The 16,650-nt window shown below is 38.2% G+C and overlaps 1 protein-coding gene and 1 long non-coding RNA gene across 8 annotated transcripts in view; one reads left to right on the forward strand and one right to left on the reverse strand.

The window, feature by feature from the left end:
* FOXP1 (forkhead box P1) overlaps positions 1–16,650 on the forward strand; it is a 639,921-nt gene that overhangs the window by 279,125 nt on the left and 344,146 nt on the right. For all 7 annotated transcript variants that reach the window (XM_017892176.1, XM_017892168.1, XM_017892169.1 and 4 more), the window contains one exon: positions 6,219–6,279. The gene's annotated coding sequence lies outside the window, so the exon portion shown is untranslated. The remainder of the gene's footprint in view (positions 1–6,218; positions 6,280–16,650) is intronic.
* Positions 3–16,193, reverse strand: LOC108542234 (uncharacterized). Its single transcript, XR_001889199.1, has 5 exons — positions 15,983–16,193; positions 13,467–13,590; positions 9,605–9,662; positions 3,022–3,154; positions 3–185 (listed from the first exon to the last, which is right to left on the reverse strand). It is a non-coding gene; the product is annotated as an uncharacterized LOC108542234 (long non-coding RNA).

Consider the following 16,650-nt stretch of genomic DNA (forward strand, 5'->3'; position numbering starts at 1 on the left):
GCTGACACTTTTGTTTCATTTTACTAATGTTGAGAGGGTACTTTGCTGCCCTTCTGGGCGCCTCCTGAAAGCAGCCCTGGTTCCTGGGCCGTTGTCAGCTTCTGGCTGCATTGAAATAGACAAGTACAGGTGCCTCTTAGGAAATGTGGCTGAATTTTGGACTCGCAGAGAAAGGCTCGTGAGGACTAGAGGGAATTAAAAAGAAAAGAGAGAGAGAGAGCAGCTTTATTATTCTTTGTCCTAACAAATCCTGTTTTGTAACTATCCTGCAGATAATGCTGCCATTGTTTGCTAAAAAGCCTTCAAACAGTGTGTAAGACTGAACTGTAAGAAAACAGAAACTCTGCCGCTGTATTGTCTATACCCGGGCCAGGGTCCTCCCCGAAGGTCTGTGCCGGAATAGGAAAGGTTTTCTTCTGTGGAAATCGAATCGTCTCTTCATTGATATTAATAGCACACTAGAGATGTTGGCCATGATGCTCAGAGAGGCGGTCGGGAGGGAAGGAAATCTGATCTTGCTGGGGGGAAAATGACAGCCTCTTGGCCCCACGGTGGAGGAGACATCATCCAGGCTCTGTGTGCATAATGGCATCCTGGCTTAACTGTTTGCTCTAGGAATTTTAATCTTGAGCTGTTTGTTTTACTATCTGGGGTCTTGCTATTTTTTGTTCCTGTACTGTCTTTAGAAAGCACCATATTCAGGGGCTAATCCAGTCTTTTTTTAAAGTGAATTTTTAAAAAAGGACTCAGAGAAATTCATGTACTGTACACTTAGATCATTCTGGGGTACGATGGGGTATTCTGCTTTCTTTTGAGGGTAGAGTGTTATTTCAAAATAAGTTGCCACAATTAACAAGGATGAACCATCCAAGGAAGAGATGTCCTGTGTGAAGATATTTCAGGGTGTGGGAATTATGTCCAGGCTCTAAAAGAAGGAGTTTTCCTGACCAGTTAACTGTTGCCTCTGTTTGAGTAACTCTTTTCAACAGAAGAGTGTGCTGTTCCCCCGCAGGTTGGAAACTGTGAGAATTTAAATAAAATTTCATCAACCTTATTAAAATATGTAGGGACTTGTGTCTTCTTGGGTACAAATCAGTCTAGAGACTTAGAAGCATTTATTAACAGTGAGGCTGCTGAAGGTTTTTAATAACAAAATTACAAATACTCTATCTAATTGTAAGTATATGACTTTTATACTTGGTTTTTAAGGGGAAAAATACTTTTTTTTGAGGCAAAGTAACTCCGTCAGAGCACCTTCTGTGATTAGCGCTATTGTATTCTTAAATTTTGATTGATAGAGATAATAGTTTTCACTTAAAAATACAGACAGGTACTTTAACTTTCCATGACAATAGCTATTTGCATTTCTTTTATCTTTTTGTTTAACATTTGTGGGGGTTGGGATGGATTTGATTATTAACTCTTATTGCACACTAAAGGTGAATCTAAAACAAAGGCTTTGTTAGAGCTTCAAAGGGAAAACAGCAAATATTGTTTTTAGGTTTCAACATTTAAAGGCTGTTAAAGGATACCTATAAAATAGTTTCACATGACCACGGCCAGGGTTTTCCTTTTCTGTAAGGTAGGAGAGAGTCATTTTTCCAAATGCGATGGGCCGATGTGGAGTTAGTGGGGGGCTGCCAGTCTGAAGTAATTTCATGGGCAAGCATCGACTGGGGTTTACTGCACCACGTGGCTTCATGTATAATATTTTAGGTTTTTGCTCTACTAGAATGGACTCCAAAGTTAGGTACTGTGATCTGATGAGGGCCCCAGAGGATGAGGAGAAAGGAAGTAAAATGTTACTTGCAGGGATAGGAGGGAGATTTGGAGAATGATGGATTCAAAGTCACACATTTCTTTGATAGAGACAAGTAAAATTAAGTGTAGTGTTTGTGAAGCTGCAAGCCTGGGTAGCGTCCAACTTTGCCTCTGGTCTCAGAGACCCCGACTGCACAGCAGCTTCTTCCTTCCTTTTCTTTCCTGTTTCCTTCCTTTATTCTTTTCCTTTCTTTTCCCCTCTGTTTTCTCTATTTTTTCCTTTCTCCCCTTTTATTTTCTTCTTTCTTTTCTTTCTTCATTCTCTACCTTCCCCACTTTTTTTTTTTTTTTTTTTTTTTTTTTTTTTTTTTTTTTTTTTTTTTTTTGCAAATCTGACTCAGTATTTGAAGTCTTAACGGCATAGAACAAACTTTGAGATTGATTTTGGAGTAGATTTTCTTAAATACAGAAGATAAAGTGACCCTTGTCTTATATATTTCAATAGTCAAATGTATGTCGATATCCTTCTACTTTCTAAGAAGTCATTGAAAAACAAGATATTAAAGCCCACAGGAGATAAGATTCCCTATTTAAAGAGGCAGCAAATTCTTGGAAATTGGCTTATTTGGACCAGTTTTTGCCAATGAGTACAAGCCGTTTGATTGGAGGATTTGAGGGTGTGGGAAGTTTGAACCATGTTCCTTCCTCAGTTTCCTAATAAGAAAGTGTCCTCTAGCCATAGACCTACTGAACTGCCCGCCTAATCACCACCCAGGGGCTCACTTTGCTCATCTTTGCATCTTTAATAAGACTGGCACACAATAGGTTCTCAGCCAGTATTGGGTAGGCTGAAGGTTGAGATGAACTATGTTGGGCATACTTCAGAGTTGCTTTTGCACAATTATATAAAATTAAGTATAATGGAGAAATCTTGATGCAGATAATTTATTTTAGCTGTCAAGAAAGGGAAGGGGAAAATACTATAAACGGGAAAAAAAGAGCTGATATTGTTCATTTTCAGTTTTGTGAAATGAGATTGTACCTCCACATTTACCTTCAACTCAGTTCCAGGCAGGATATACTAGTGGACAACTGTGTATTATATGTCACACAGATTAAATTAAGGGCAAAATATACCCATAGAAAGTATGATATTGAAACACTATAATAATCTGAGGGTTCTTTAGAATAACAGTCCTAATTCGGGAGGAGGGGTGGTTGGGGAGGCAGAGAAAGAGGAATGTACGTTTAGTGTCTGACCCTAGAATTCGCCGTAGAAATTTGGTGTCCTGGACATGGTTTTTGTGGTCACTGTGTAGCTTCAGGTAGATGACACTATTGCAATCAATAGCGAAGAGGCCACGGAACAATTCTAGTGTTCACAGAATCTTAACTGTTGCAGAGAATGACATAAAGGAAAATAAGTAATTTCTGTTTACCGTATCCTTGGCTCACTTTTAAAACCTAAAACCAGTAGGAAACTTAAAAAAGGAAGAGAAAAAGAAAAAAAACAAAACAAAAAAAAAAACGCAATTCGTATGGAGACAGCATTTTTTAAAAGAAGACAAGTGGGCTGGAGGGGAATGTATTTCTTTTATCTTTTTTTTTTTAACCTAAAAGCTTTGTATAATCATTTAATTTTAGTTTTGGTGCTTGTGCTGCCGGTAAGCACACAGGTAAATAGTTGATCTATTTGATAAGTAAAAGTGATTTAAAGAAAATAGCGAATATAGTATTGGAAAGGGAAGTTTTATGCTTTGGAAAAAATGAAACGCATATTTTTCTGCTAGTTGTTGGTTTCCAATTCTTCTAAGCTAGNTCTTTTATCTTTTTTTTTTTAACCTAAAAGCTTTGTATAATCATTTAATTTTAGTTTTGGTGCTTGTGCTGCCGGTAAGCACACAGGTAAATAGTTGATCTATTTGATAAGTAAAAGTGATTTAAAGAAAATAGCGAATATAGTATTGGAAAGGGAAGTTTTATGCTTTGGAAAAAATGAAACGCATATTTTTCTGCTAGTTGTTGGTTTCCAATTCTTCTAAGCTAGTAATGAGGCAGACTCGGGCCCCAGTACTACCCCCTAATTTTCTTGTCTATTATATTGACACATTTCATTTAATTTAGCATGATGGCAAACAGCTGTTGAGCTATTAATCTTTTCTCAGCAAAACTAGAAAAATGTCTTTTAGATTACTTTGTTAATGTATACCTTTTCTAAAAATGAAAATCAACAGAAATAAATTAATGAGTGGCCAATCGTGCATGTGCACCAAAATTTATGGAACTTCAAAATAGAGAAAGATAGAGATTATATCCTACTGCCAATGTTTTATGTGTAAGTGAAAATTAAATGTGGTCAGTTTAGTATTTATAAATTGGAGGGTCAGTTGTATGATTTTGTTGTAATTCTTCCCCCAGTATCCCTAGGGGAAAAAAATGATACTTGTAAAATCTGAGGCTGAAGCAGCTTCTATTTTTGTTCTGTGTTCACTTATACACTATACTGTGTAGATAGGTGAGTAGAAAAACAGGTCTGGTGTTTACCTGAAAATATTCTGCAAGTTCAAATGCAGCACTGGAGATAACTTTATTCAAAGTAGGCATTTTCAGCAGCTTTTTTAAAAAATTAAATTTTAATGAGGTCCAGTTGTTTGCCAGGCCTATATGATAGCAAACCTCATCTGCATTGCAAAGTCTAATACTATAGGTCTGACTGCCAAACATGCAAAAATAGACACAGCTCAATAGATAAACATATAAATTAGTTTACAGTGCATGTATTGGAGAACATCTCAAGTAAAAAGGAGAGAGAAAAAGGCATTCTTGCTTTGAATTGAGTAGGATCTGCCAAAGTTCACTTGCTTTACATTTAAGATTTGATGAGTGGTAGATGTAGAAATTTCTGTGTGTGCTTTGTATGTACAGAGCTCTGATTTGTGTAGAGTGGGGCTCTGCAGATCTTAGCTCTACCTTGAGGACCTGACCATCTTTGCTCTGTTTTTCTTTCTTATCATCGCTTGCCCTGAAATAGACTTCTCACCACTGGAGAAACCAATCTTGGGGACATACATCAGCAGTAAAGCACACGATTTTCATTTTCAATTTGAATTGTTTTGTGTAAAAACAAAAAGGTTTTGGTCAGGCTGCAAAATAGTAATTTTAAGTCCCAGAGCTAGGGTTTTTCCCCACCCAAATGGTGAACATTTATGGTGAAAACCTCCAATTTCCTCTTACAGTAAACATGAAAATTATGATTTCACTCAGAGCCTGCATCTTTTTCCAATCTTAATGGCAAGAATCTGCATACACTTGCTTGTGGAAATGTCATAAATTGGCCTTGGATCAATTCCTCAAAGATAGTACACACCAAAGTGCCACTTTCAAATTTTTAGCCCTTGTGAAATAAGATTTTACTCTTCTCAATGATGTTTGCCTTTCCACATTCAGGGCTGACAGCAGAGGGATAAGCAGGGATATATTCCTGTAAAATTAAACCACTTCATTACATATTATTCTGAAGAGTGAGCAAAAAGATATGAACATTTTAGTAAAATGATGGTATGATTTCGCCACCTTAAAAATTATATGAGCATTTGGTCAATGGATATGGAATGAATCCTGTACCCTCTTAGTAACTTGATCTAAATTAATAAACAAATGTTTTTCTTTTCACTTGTGCCATATGTTGATCCCAGTTACATGGGCAGAAAGAGGCAGCTTGTAATGTTTCTTAAAGGATTAAGCACTGTTTTGCATACGGGAGTATGCAGATGCAGGAGTATATGTGGGGTAAAATGTGTTCCATGGTTTCTTTGTGTTTTAGGAAGCTTGATTTCAATTGTTTGTTTCATGTGACATGAACCTTTTTTATTTAACTTAGTAGCTCCCGTAGATACATGCGAAGAGAAAAACATTATGTGAACAGCTTTCACTAGCAATTAACTCCCTGCCCCTCCCCAAACTGAAAATGGTGCTGCTTTCATTCATTTTGAAAGGTCCAAAGTGGCAGAAAGCATGTTGTCTACAAGACCTAACTCTCTTCCAAAAGGGAAAAAAATAAGTCTCTGCTTTAATGAAATGAGGGATGTTGTGGATGTTAACCAAACAGAGACACGTTCAAGTGGCAGTCTGGTTTCCAAAAACAAAGGCCTACGAGTCACATATTATTCTACATGAAAATCAATTGATAGACAACAAGATGAGAAAAAGTTGATACACAACATTTGAAATGTTTCACTTGACTTTTTCCCCCCAAGTCGATTTTGTTGTCTTGAAGAGCTCAAAGGCATATGGTCCAGATAAGTAGAGATTGTTGGGACTTGTTTTTATTAACCCTGAAAGTCATTTGCCATTAAATAGAATTGAGTTCTTTTGTTGTTTCGCTTGTGTCTGTCCTTGGCAGAGGTGGTTGCTACTTCTCTTGACATTCAGATTTTGATGTTCTCTTTTGTTTTCAGGGTAAGACGTGACCTTTTGAGGTGACTATAACTGAAGATTGCTTTACAGAAGCCAAAAAAGGTAAATGCAAATGTGATTAGTGAAGTTATATCCAGGGCTGTGTCTTTTGCCTTCCAGGCATTTTAATTCAGTTGTTTTTTGGTCTGTGTTTGTCAAATAAACATGTATTTATTTGTGTGTGAGTACATATGTGGTGTATTTTTGGAAGTCCTAAGAAAAACGGTTGCCCTTAAGAAATGTTCTACAGATTCACATTTTCCCCCCAAATATTATCAAACTCTTCTCTTTTTGTTGAAGCTGAACTTATTTTTATTTTTTAAATTTATGTTTTGCTTGTTGACTTGGTAGGTTTAAAGTTAGAAAGGAATATTCACATCACAAAAGTGGTGATTCATAAAATTAACTTGCTGCAAACAAGAGTAATGCCTGTCAGTATTGTGTGCTGAAGTGGTGTCATCCGATTGATGTTCATCTGGCGGCTTTATAATCACCTTCTTTCAGAAATTAACAGTCAGGCACCATAGCAACACGCCACATTGGTGTAACTGCTGAGCAGTGTGAGGCATATCCCTGTAATGTCAGCACTAGGCTGCCTTGTTCTCTTGACCTTGCTTGAAAATCAAATGAGTACTTGATTTTAAAATTAGAAGTTTTCAGAGAGACTAATGTAGCTTAATGAATTAAAGCCAAATTTAATTTTTTCAAATTCATTTTTGGGAGGGGGAATGAAAAAGTACTCCAGTTAAAATGGTTATGGATGCTACATATTTACTTGATTTCAGAAGTACCTCTCTGATAAAGGCGGTGATCATCTTACACAAAATAATTCTTCCGGTCATTTTAACATCTGATATTTCTCAAGCAGTAGCATCTTCGTTTCATTTAGAATTTTGGCCTTTAATAGTTCCATTTGATTTAGTAGATTTGTGTCTGTTTAAAAACAGGGTACCTGCCCGCATGGTTGAACAAAGCCTTTGCTCAGATTTTACTGAAGTTTATGTGTTTGTCAAATACAGACTTCTTATTGAGTTGAACAGAGTTTTTTTGTGGAACTTTCATAATGTGAAGAATCTTTGATCAGTTTTTGATAAATCTCACCTGGGGCTTGGGGGGGTTCTAGAATGCATATATGTAAAGGGTATGGATTTGTTTTTGTAGTTGCATTCTGGCACATTTAATTTGGGCCAGAAAAATCAGACTTCCATCATTTCACCATCTATATTGTTTGAATGAAACCTTTGCAGGATCTACCTAATTGTATTTCAAAGAGGACAAACATATGTTTCAGATGTTTCGGCATGGAAAGAATTGATTCCCAACCAGTAATTGGGATTATCAGGTCACAACAAAACACTTCCCTTTGCTGAGGCTCAATTTTCTTTTTCTTTTTCTTTCTTTCTTTTTTTTTTTTTGAGACGGAGTCTCGCTGTATTGCCCAGGCTGAAGTGCAGTGGCAGGATCTTGGCTCACTGTAACCTCTGCCTCCCAATTTCAAGTGATTCTCCTGCCCCACCCTCCTGAGTAGCTGGAATTACAGGCACCTGCCATCACACCCAGCTAATTTTTGTGTTTTTAGTAGAGACGGGGTTTTACCATGTTGGTCAGGCTGGTCTCAAACTCCTGACCTCGTGATCCGCCCACCTCAGCCTCCCAAAGTGTTGGAATTACAGGCATGAGCCACCACACCTGGTCTGAACTTTCTAATCTTTAAAAGGAAGGCATTAATCTATATCAGGGGTCTGCAAACTTTTTCTGTCAAGGGCCACATAGTAAATATTTTCTATTTGTAGGGGCATTCAGCCTCTGTTGCAGTTACTCAACAAGGCAGTAATTTGCTGTCTCTTGGTCTCTGTAATCTCACAGAGTGATCTCAATCCAAGATGCTCCTCATGCAAAGTGGTGCCACATGTTTAACTCATCTCCTACTGTCAGCAGAGGTTTCTGGCAAAGCTGAAAATTATGATTAAACAGGCCAGGCATGGTGGCTCATGCCTGTAATCCCTGCACTTCGGGAGGCTGAGGTGGGTGGGTCACCTGAGGTCAGGAGTTCAAGACCAGCGTGGCGAAACATGGTGAAACCCCGTCTCTACTAAAAATACAAAAATTAGCTGGACGTGGTGGCGGGCTCCTGTAATCCCAGCTACTCAGGAGGCTGAGGCAGGAGAATCGCTTGAACCCAGGAGGTGGAGCTTGCAGTGAACCAAGATTGCACCACTGCACTCCAGCCTAGGAGACAGAAGGAGACTCTGTCTCCAAAAAAAAAAAAAAAAAAAAAGATTAAACAAAGCTGAAAAAGTGGTAGAAAAGATGAAAAGTTTAGCCTGAGAGTTGGCTTATCCATACAGCTCCAAATACAACCTTCACTGTTGGGTTTTCATTTGTTGTTTGTATTGGTTTTGTATTTTTGTAATCACCTGTAAGCATGAATTATTTTTCTTCTGACTCAATGTCTTTATAATGTCCATTGTTTCACCTATTACCTGAAAATGGAAATACAGTCCCCACCCCCCAAATTCTGTAATATTATTGAAAGTTAAAAATATCATAGGTCAAGGGAAAATTTGGAAAGAAATGTTTCCAGAAATTTGTGGTTGGCATTGCCTGAGAAAGATAGTCCATATTACAAAAAAAAAAAAAGTTTTCTTCATAATCACTATCAAGTGCATGATCTATTATAGTATTTAATATTGTGCAAATAAGGCCCTTCCTTGTAAAATTTCTTGATCATAAAAGTATTTTATGTGCTCAGTCTCTATAGTTGTTCTCTACTTTCAGCTTTTTTTGTTGTCTGTTTTTGTTCTATATACATTGTCTTTGTCTGTTCGGTGTTGCTAGAAAGGAATACCTGAGGCTGGGTAATTTATAAAGAAAAAAAATTTATTTGGTTCATAATTCTGCAGACTGTACAAGAAACATGCGCCGGCATCTGCTTCTAGTAAGGACCTCAGGAGCTTCCAGTCATGGCAGAAGGGGAAGTTTGGAAGAGGCGTGTCACATGACAAGAGAAAAAGGAAGCTTGGAGGGAAGGGGAGCCAGGCTCTTTTTAACAACCAGATTTCTCATGAACTAATAGAGCAAGAACTCAGTCATTACTTTGGGGAAGACACTGAGCCGTTTGTGAGAGATCTGCCCCCATGACCCAAACACCTTCTATTGGCCGGTCCTCTGACAATTGGGGATCAGATTTCAAGATGAGATTTGGAGGGGATGGATTTCCAAAGTATATCATACATCATCTTCAGTATTCCTACTCCAAGTGAACATTTCATTACTTGACACTTGTTCTTTTACAGTATCCATTCCATCTGTGTTTTGATGCTAATTTCAAATTTTAGGGAAAAATAAGTTAGGGTATATAGACTGAAGTAATATACATAATTTTTACTTTTGAACAAGGTAAAAGATCTTTCAACGACTAATTTGTATATATCTTGATCTCTTATCTAGAAAGAAATAAAAGGGAAATATACAATTTAAAAAGATGTTTCAAGTGAGTATAGTGGTTAGCATTTCTTCCTGATGAGTAAGCCTTAAATGAGAAGACCTTGCCATCCAGCAATGGACAAAAAAATCAGCAGCATCTTTCACACTGCAAAAAGCATGTAGACTTCAGATGCCAGGAGCTTCTCAGTAAATAACACGCCCCAAATTTGAAACCTGGGAGTTATTAACAGTCAGTATAGATGCACAGAAATATGCCTACAGAGGTACTATGGGAATAACTGATTATATACATAAAAGTAGCCAGGCAAATTCAGAAAACCAGATGAAGCGATTTTGAAAATTTAGATTCTAAGGTCTGAAGAGTCATAAATAACAGTCATCATACTTGGTAGTGATATAACAATTTTCTTCCAACTAGATCTGAGTGCTTTACAAAATGGGTCTGGTTGCTGGCATTCCTAAGAGGTAGCTGGCAATTCTTAAAATCCCCACTTTACAGACTGGAAAAACGGTCCCGTTGATGATAAATAGTTTACCTAAGGTCATCCAGAATGTCAAGATGGAAACTAAAGAGAGACGCACTGGTCACAATTTTACGGATGTCATTCTAATATGGTTGCCTTGGTTTGGTGATCTAATAAAGGTTTATGTGGCATTTTCCCCTGCCTCCCTTCACCATTGACAATTTACGCGCGTGCATTTGCTTAAAATTCAAATCCAGTTTGTAAAATTCGTCATCTTATATTCAATTCTGAATGGCATTGAGAGTTGAAGATAATCATCAAGACCGTATAGATTACAATTAAAATGGTTATTTTTAAACATTAGGTATCTCCAAGCTTCACATTTTATATGTTGGTTCAGTTTCTTTTTAAAGTCAAGTTATTTGAGAGAAAATTAAAAAACAATCAAAAGGAAGTATAATCATTGCAATTTCCCCCCCATCCCTAATTTGAGCTGTTTTATGTTAGATGAAGGAATATAAATGCATCCTTATAGATAACATTCATGGTGTCTTACCTATTATAAATTATTTCTTGGTGAAAAATAAAGCTAAAATGCAATTCATTTATTTGAAGTATAAGTTCCTTTAAAAGTATATATGTAAGTGATTTGAATATTTACCTAAAGACAACAGCAATTCTGAGCTAAACCCATTCAAAACTACCTTTTTATAGTAGTTAGCATTTGAATTATGTGATTGTTAATTAAGGAAGATGTTATGAAGACAGTGTAAGCAGTCGTCATTGAGTTACCAGATGACTGTATTGGCTGGAATGTGATCAGTCAATTCAGTTAAGCATCGAAATGCTCCCTGACCGCCTCCCCCTTCCCACACACACATACAGTATACTCATGCCTGGGTTGTAACAGTCAGGGTAAAGACTAGGCTGGTGTAACAAAGAGACCCAGTGTAAAATAGCTTAAATAAAATAGAAGCCTACTTCGCTCATGAAACAGCCTGACCAATGTAGCTTGTCTGGGCAGATTCTTTCTGTCTGTGCTCTCCTCCCTTCGGGCTTTGTCCTTATCATAGGGTTGAAGCTATGTTGTTGCCGCACCGTGGAGATGTCCAAAGCAAGCAATTTTCTTGTAATCAAAAGAGTTAAACGTTGTATACATCCCACTCATTGTTACTTACCAGATTATGGTCATAAGGCCCAGCAAGCTTTGAGGGCTGCTGGGAAATGTCTCTACCTGGGTGGCCAGGAGCCTGGGGAGAATTGGCAAACAGATTTAAGGGGACAAGTAGAATACAAGTACTTCATTGATTCAGTTACTCCAATCTAGTAATTTCATTCATTCATACATACAGATGTATGTACATACATATATTAATTCTTACTGCAGGTATTTATTGGTGGGTGTGGGCTAGGTCCTGAGATTATAGGACCGTGTAAGAAGGACATGGTCTCTGTCCTCACAGAGTTGATATTCTGGAGGGGCAGGCATACATGAATGATGATGATGATGATGATGATTGGTGTTAGGAAGGGCAATTATTGGTTGATTTGAGAAGTGTTCTAAAACAAGGAGCCCAAGATGTCAGGAATTATGTGTTTTAACATCGTATGGAAGTTATGTGAGATTAACTTGATTTCCTTGTATGCTGTTGTGAATGTTATCAGGCATGTTAATTTTTTGTTAACAGAATAATTGAGATATAATTCACATACAATACAGTTCACCCATTTAATGTGTACTTACTTTTCAGTAGTTCTTAATGTGTTCAGAGTTGCAACCATCTAGTTCAGTTTTAGAATATTTCATCACCTAAGAAAAAAACCTTAGTAACTATTAGCTCTTACACTGCGTTCTCACTCCACCCATCCCCTGATAACAATGAATATGCGTTCTGTTTGTGTAGATTTACTTAGTCTGGATGTTTCATAGAAATGGAATCCCACATCCTTTTGTGACTGGATTCTTTCACTTAGCAAAATGTTTTCAAGGTTCATCCAGGCATTTAAAATTTTAACTGTCTTAAAACCTCATAAGTTCTTATTTTTAAATCTAAGAGAACGGTTGCTTGAAATATTCTTACAAGGGACAGAACTGGAGAAAAATTACTGTTTTTTATGCTGTGTGTATTTCCATAGACTGACATGGCCTCTCAACAGTTAAACGTCAGAATTTAAATGTTTGCATTTTAAGTTAGCTGTTTTTAAACATTGTTAGCCATAATGCTAAACTAAGTTACTCTGTAAACAAGAGCTGTCTCTCTTGAATGTTAGTTTCAAAGAAAAAAAATTTCTTAAATATTGATTTCCAGAGAAATATGCTCAATAGAGTTCGTTTTCAAGCAGAAGTCACTTGTTGAAATGTACATGAAGGCATATTTAGTAGTAAAGACAATATTTGCAGCAATTATCAAATAACCATATTTTGCACAGTGAACAATCAAAAATACAAAACCAAATAACAAATGGTTTTATCTATCTTTTTTTTTTTTTTTATTTAAAGAAATGGGGTCTGGCTGTGTTGCCCAGGCAGGATTGCAGTGGCTGTTCTTAGGTGCGATCATAGCTTACTGCAGCCCTGAACTCCTGGGCTTGAGAGATCTTCCTGCCTCAGCCTCCTGAATAGCTTGGACTGCAGGCTCACACCACTGAACTACTGTATCCATGTATTTTTTTTAAATGATGTTTTTGCTGTCCTATCTGCCAAAGGCACAAATATTCCAACTGCTCACCTTGAGCATTTTAGGAAAAAAAAAAATTCACGTTAGGGGGCAACTTAACAACATACCACAGATGTAGGAAATAGAGCCTTTCCTTGGCAATTGAAAAACCTCTGAAAGACATTTGAAGCTTGACTGTACAAAAACAAAATCTTATAAAAGGTAGCACATCTGTGTTAACCTTGTGGGCATACCCCCTCAGTATCTGGTAACACCAAGGACCTCAAAGAAGCAAATAGTGTACTGATGACAGAATCCTTATTTTATGAGCCCATTTGAAAGTTGAAGCTGTAGTGACAGTTACTAACCAGTGCTAAGTTTGGATTTGAAGTTTGTGGTATCTTTTAAAAAGACTATTGGTGAATGGGACTTTGTGAATATGAAATGAAGATGGATCATTTCAATTTGTTCCTCTCTGCCACTGATTGGACTTCGCATGGGGTCGGGAAGATAAAGGAAAAACATGAAGTCTTTCTGCCCTTGTCAAATTCACTCTTTTTAAGGGTGAAAATTGTGCAAGTCTTCCCTGAATTTTGTATATTAGCATGTATGTAGTATATAATTAAAGGTAATTAGATGTTGTGTTAGTTATCTGAGAGTATGACCAGTTATTTAAAATTACCTTTTAGGCTGGGCACGGTGGCTCACACCTGTAATCCCAGCACTCTGGGAGGCCAAGGCAGATGGATCACTTGAGGTTGGGAGTTCAAGACCAACCTGGTCAACATGGCAAAACCTGGTCTCTGCTGAAAATACAAAAATTAGCTGGGCATGGTGGTGCACACCTGTAGTCCCAGCTACCTGGGAAGCTGAGGCGAGAGAATTGCTTGAACTTGAGAGGCAGAGGTTGCAGTGATCTGAGATCATGCCACTGCACTCCAGCCTGGGCAACAGAGGGGAGACTCCGTCTCAAAAAAATAAATAAATAAAAAGTAAAATAAAATTGCGTTTTAATTAAGAGAACCTCCCATTGTTGGATGGACTGTGATTATTGCAGTCTATGGCTTACCGTGGTACTTTACATGCTCACTCTTTCCTCTAGTCATTTTTTTCTGGAGGTTGGTCTGTTTCCCTTTCAAAGGGTCATCAGCGGTCTCTGGAGGCTGGAGGAAATATCCTAAAAAAACATTCATTAAAGTTTATTTAGACCAGTCATATTCAAAGTGGCCTTTGGAACCAGTTTGTGGGTTAAGGATTTTAGTGTGGTGGCTGGTACCCAAGACTTTAAAAAAATGGAATAAGCGACCAGGCACAGTGGCTTATGCCAGTAATCCCAGCACTTTGGGAGGCTGAGGCAGGTGGATCATGAGGTCAACAGATCAAGACCATCCTGGCCAACATGGTGAAGCCCCATCCCTACTAAAAATACACAAATTAGCTGGGCGTGCTGGCGCACACCTGTAGTCCCAGCTACTTGGGAAGCTGAGGCAGGAAAATCACTTGAACCCAGGAGGCAGAGGTTGCAGTCAGCCGAGATCACACCACTGCACTCCAGCCTGGTGCAAGACTCCATCTCAAAAAAAAAAAAAAAGGAAGAAGCATACGTTACAGTAAAATAAGAAACAAAATCAGAATATGTCAAATGTAGTAAGGATTTTATGTGTATGCAATGAAGCTTTTAAAACACATGAGTCCTGTCTTTGCAATGTGAAGTAGTTCTTTCTGCAGGTTGGATTTATTCCTTCATTTGTTTATTCACACATCTTTATTAAATGCCTGCTGTATGCCAGGCATTGTGCTTGACCTTCCCTGTCCAGCATGGAAGCCACTAGCTACCTGGGGCTGTTGAACACTTGAAATGTGATTAGCCCGAACTTGGATGTGCAGTGTAAAATCTACAAAGTATTTCAAAGTCTTTGTATGGAAAAAAGAGCATGAAATATTTGATAATTTTTCTTCATCGATTATATGTTGAAATGATCGTTTTGGATACATTAGGTTAAATAAAATATTAAAATTAATTTCAGCTGTTTCTTTTTACTTCTAAAAAATGTCACAGTTACTTATGTGGCAGCCATTGTATTTCTGTTAGACAGTGTTGCTGGATATAGCAGTGGACAGCACAGCCACTAAGCTCCTTGCTCATTGCTTTAGAGGGAGTGGACAGCCAGCGAAGCATGATAAACAAGGGCGTGGTGATAGATACTGTAGAGAAAATGTAAAAGGATAAGGGAGGTCACATTGTCAGAGGGAAGGGTTGCTATGTAAATAGGGTGATGGGTGGTCAGGTAAGTCCATGTATGGTGAGCAGAGACGTAGCGTATTCTAAAAAGAGCAAGTCAGCCAGTATGGCCGAAGCAGTGTCCTTAAGGGGAGAGAACAGGTTGGGTATCTGTTATCTGAAATGCTTGGGACCATAAATATTTCTAATTTGGGATTTTTCAGATTTTATAGTATTTGCATTACCAGCTAAGCAACCTTAACCCCAACATCCCAAATCTGAAATGCTCCTGTGAGCATTCCTTTGAGTGTTGTATCTGTGCTCAAAAAGTTTTGGATTTTGAAGCACTTTTGATTGCAGAATATTGGATTAAGGCTACTTAAGTTGTAGTAGGAGACAACGTAAAAGTGTAACAGGGCCAGACTGAGCAGGGCACAGGGAGACCTGTTAGGAGTCCACTATAATAATCCCAGTGAGATAGGATGATGTCCAGGATCACAGTGGCAGGGGAGGTGGTGAGAAGTTGTTGAATTTGGAATTTATTTAAATGTTGAGCCAAAGGTTTTCCTAGTGAAATTGATGGGGAGTTTGAAAAAGTTGCATCACAGATGACTTTTAAGATTTTTGTCTTGAATGATGGGGTATAATCAGTAAGATTCACTGATGAATTGCCTATGGGCAGAAGCAGAGGAGTCAGAAGACAAACAGTTTCTGTTTTAAGGAACTGATAGAAGGTGGTACTCCCATTACTAAAATACTTCAGACAGTGGGTGGGGCAGTTTTGGGGGTAGGGGAGGTAAGCAAGGGAGACCAGGAGTACAGCTGTAGACATGGGAGGTTTGAGCTAGGCACCCAGACTTAGATGCCAAGTGGGCATTTGGATATATAGTCCTGGAAATGTCCTAGTTTGGTCTATAATTTCAGGATTTATAAGCATGTAAGTGATATCTAAAGGCATAAAACTTGCCTGAACTCACCAAAGAAGCAGTAGTGTAGATAAAGAAAAGAAGAACTCCAGGATCTGGGTTCTGACTTAGGGATGCCGAGGTGGGAGGATCTCTTGAGACCAGGAGTTTGAGATCAACCTGGGCAACATAGTGAGACTCTATCTCTACATTAAAAAAAAAAAATTGGCTGGGCATGGTGGCGTGTGCCTGTAGTCCCAGCTACACTTGGGAGGCTGAAGCAGGAGGATTGCTCAAGCCCAGGAGTTTGGGGCCACAGTGAGCCACAACTGCATCACTATACTCTAGCCTGAGGGACAGAGTGAGATTCTGTCTCAAAAAAGTAAAATAAAAATAAAAGCCAACACCATTAAAAGTCTTAGTCTTAGAATATTGAGAACAGGAAAGATCAGAGATGGGATGAAAACTCTGAGATTGTGAACCAGAAACTCATCGAGGAAAGTGTTTAAAGAAGGAGACGAAGCTGAGCATGGTGTCTCATACCTGTAGTTCCAGCTACTCAGGAGGCTGAGGCAGGAGGATTGCTTGAGCCCAGGAGTTTGAGGCTGTAGTGTACTATGATCCTGCCTGTGCATAACCACTTCACTCCAGCCTGGGTGACAGAGTATAGTGACTCTGTCTATAAATAAAAAATAAAAATTAGGTTGGGCATGGTGGCTCATGCCTGTAATGCCAGCACT

The sequence above is a fragment of the Rhinopithecus bieti genome, unplaced genomic scaffold (assembly GCF_001698545.2).
Source record: "Rhinopithecus bieti isolate Rb0 unplaced genomic scaffold, ASM169854v2 scaffold_21542, whole genome shotgun sequence".
Lineage (NCBI taxonomy): Eukaryota > Metazoa > Chordata > Mammalia > Primates > Cercopithecidae > Rhinopithecus > Rhinopithecus bieti.